The 3076-nt window shown below is 43.8% G+C and overlaps 1 long non-coding RNA gene across 2 annotated transcripts; it reads left to right on the top strand.

Moving 5' to 3' along the window:
- The first annotated feature begins 40 nt into the window (after positions 1-40).
- On the top strand, positions 41-2338 carry LOC310671448. 2 transcript variants are annotated; one of them, XR_014508012.1, is made up of 2 exons: positions 41-1161; positions 2035-2338. It is a non-coding gene; the product is annotated as an uncharacterized lncRNA (long non-coding RNA). The 2 variants fall into 2 exon arrangements; XR_014508013.1 differs by having other exon boundaries at positions 41-1223.
- The last annotated feature ends 738 nt before the right edge of the window (positions 2339-3076 follow it).

Here is a 3076-nt window from a genome sequence, read left to right as displayed (position 1 = left end):
GGCGGCTGTGCCCAGACTCCCTCCCTCCCCCACCCCCCCAGTCCAGCCTGCAGCTCTTCCTCCGCTTTCCATCATCCAGCGGTTCTCTGCACGCTCCCTCTCTCGCCGCCAGTTGTGTATTCCCCCTCGCACACACCGCACTTCTTTATTTCCACTCCCTTGTTTGTATTGTAGACTCCATTTTCTTTTCTTGATCCATTCAGCCAGCCTCCTCCCATTCCCCGGGCACGTGGACCAGGGGTGATTTTATTCAGGATTCACATCTCAAACTAAACCTAAATAAAAGTAATCGGAAACGGAGGCAGGTGGGATGGGTATGAAAATGCACCGCATCATTGGAGGAAACGCAAGAAGACACTAGTTGGCTTCCCTCCCCCTCCCCCTCCTCGATGTGGTTCAGGGTATCAACATCTCCGCCGAGGCTGCAAAGACGACGCAATTCTGCCGCATTCCGTTCGGTATTTAATCTTTGCGGCATTGTTTGTCGCGAGGTTGGCGGCAACAAAGTCTCCTTTGAAGGCGACGGCTGTGCCACCGCTCCGAGTGCCAAGTAATCGGCAGCAGTGCAAAACTGAAGCATTTCATTTTGGACACTTGAGTGCTACGCACCAACAATTTAGGGAAAACGGGGAGGGGGAAGGTTGCCGCTCACTTTAGCATCTGGAAAGTTAACGGCTGAAAAAAAGTCCCAAGTGCTGACTCATAGTGTAATGAATTGAACGTAATGTGACATCAGTGGTTAGGGGAAATGGATGGTTTTGTTTATTATCCTTAAGTCCACTCCCTTCTGCAATAAAAGAATCCGCTCAGGTTGGGATTCATTTTGATTCTCCCTAGAACGGGCAATTTCTTGGCGTGGTGACATCATAATCATGTGATGCCACATACCAGTGTGTCAGCTTTGCAGGTTGTGAAAGAGCCTCTTTTGTCATAAAGGAATAAGCAAAAAAGCTACATTTCAAACCCACAAATCACAAAAAGCTCTTTAGATCTTGAGTCTGTGCTGCTTCTGTATTGAGCCTAAAACAATGCCCCCTCCCCCTTTTAATTCATCCACATAAGAGCTAAATGAAAACAAGAATAATCAAAATCACTATTCCTCACCCTCCTGTATCTATGTCATCTTGGATGCAATCCTCTTTCCTTGTCACATAACAAAAGGTTTGTTGTTGCTCAACTAACAGAAGAAGGATGGGCTTCCTGGAGTAATAACTATGATCTATGTTTGCTCAAGAGGTCTGACTAGTTTTGGGGTGGAGGTTCTTTCTTAAAATACTGTACAATATTTTAATCTAGCGTGTCTCAGTAATGTTCTGCTGGGACCAGAATCTGTGCTCTCCTTCTATTTCTTCTTTAAGGCCCAGAAGCTGCTTCACACATTATTTGTTTCCTGCAGAAGAGTACGAAGTATGATTTAAAATGTCAGGATCTGCTGTCATTGGAGGAAGCAGGCTGGGTCAAATGGATAATCTTTATGTTACATAGAATTTCTCCACTGTGTTTAGATCGATCGATATAGATATAAATATAGATATAGGTATAGATATAGATATATATTCAGAGGTTTGTAGAATGATGCCATTATTTTCCAAAAGTATAGCATGGCTCTTTAGTGTGGATTTCAGATAACAGTGCAGGGAGCAAAGGGCTACACCTGTCCCAGGTACAGCAAGTCATGAGATAAAAGGCTTAGATGGCACCAATCCCAGAAAACTAAACTCTGTTCCCTGGCAACACTGACTATGGCTATGGTTATGTAAGAAGTGACTCAATATATGTTACAGCATATTGGTTTCCATCTACTTCATGGACTTACTGACTTGGATTGAAGCAGTTTTCTTATTGCCTCAGATGTTCTTTGCCAGCTCACTGGAGTATGAAAAAATTAACTTCCTGTTACTATGGATGCTAAATTTGCTAGGGTTGTTTTTAAGGTGAAAGGTCAAAATGTACAAACCACAATGGAACTGCTGATACATGCTAGAAATGTTCCATAGATGAACACTGTTCATTTTCTTTTTTTCTCTCTTTCAGATTCAGCAGCGTTGCTGGATTCTGGTAGTGCTGGAAGAATTTTGGTTGGTTGAAAACACACCCAGCCTTCCAGCCAAAAAGGCTTCCAAGGTGGCTTACAATGACAGTTGAGATTACATCTTCAAACAATGACATAATAATATAAAAAAGAGCATAGCAAGCACAGAGCAGAGACATCAAACCAACAGACACAGCAGAAAGGACTGTGTCCCTATGTACTCACCAATTTCAATACTGTTCAAAGACCCCAAATATCACTTACATAAAGCATGACTCCATGTGGTCAACTTGCTTTTAATGCAAATACTGGGTTTTCTTTGAGCAGAATTCGAGTGCAAGGAAAAGGTGGGGGGTAGGGGAACCCATCTCCAGCATAATGGAACTTTGTTCAGTAGTGAAACACTCAGTGAATAGTGTGAATGCCTAGCACAAAAAGCTGTTTCATGATGACTCAGACCATTGGTCCATTAAGCTCAGTGATGTCTGCACGAACTGGCAGCAAGGGTTTCAAAAGGGGACATTCCCAGCCCTGTCTGAGGATGCTGGGAACTGAAACAGAGATCTTCTACACTCAAAGCGGATGCTCCAGTGTCCCTTGGGCCCTTTTTGCTTTTCCCTATTCCCAGGCTTCCCTCAGTTTCCTGCTGCACGTGCGCACACACACGCACACGCGCGCACACACACACCGCCTTTCATAGCCTGAAGCCAAACTGTGAGATAACATATGGCTGCCACTCACACCTCCCTCATAACACCTAAGGAAAGGTGATATGCAGTTTGATGTTGCACTGCTCAGTGTTTCCCCTGCTCTCAGAAGTAGTGGTCAGTGAAGTGTGCTGGTGATGTGCTGGGCATGAGGAAGTCATAATACGCATCTTCCTTCATTAGACATCCCTGGGAAGACCTCTCCCATGGTGGCTAGTTTGGGCCTACTCTTTCAAGGAGTAGTTTAGAAAATAAAAAAGTGTTATTCATTACTTTCTATGTTTGACACAAAAAAATAGAGATAATATATTCCATCACGGCAGGCATAAAATATTTT

The sequence above is a fragment of the Podarcis tiliguerta genome, assembly GCF_965153285.1.
Source record: "Podarcis tiliguerta genome assembly, chromosome: 1".
In the NCBI taxonomy this organism is placed as follows: domain Eukaryota; kingdom Metazoa; phylum Chordata; class Lepidosauria; order Squamata; family Lacertidae; genus Podarcis; species Podarcis tiliguerta.
This window is presented reverse-complemented; position numbering and strand designations above follow the sequence as displayed.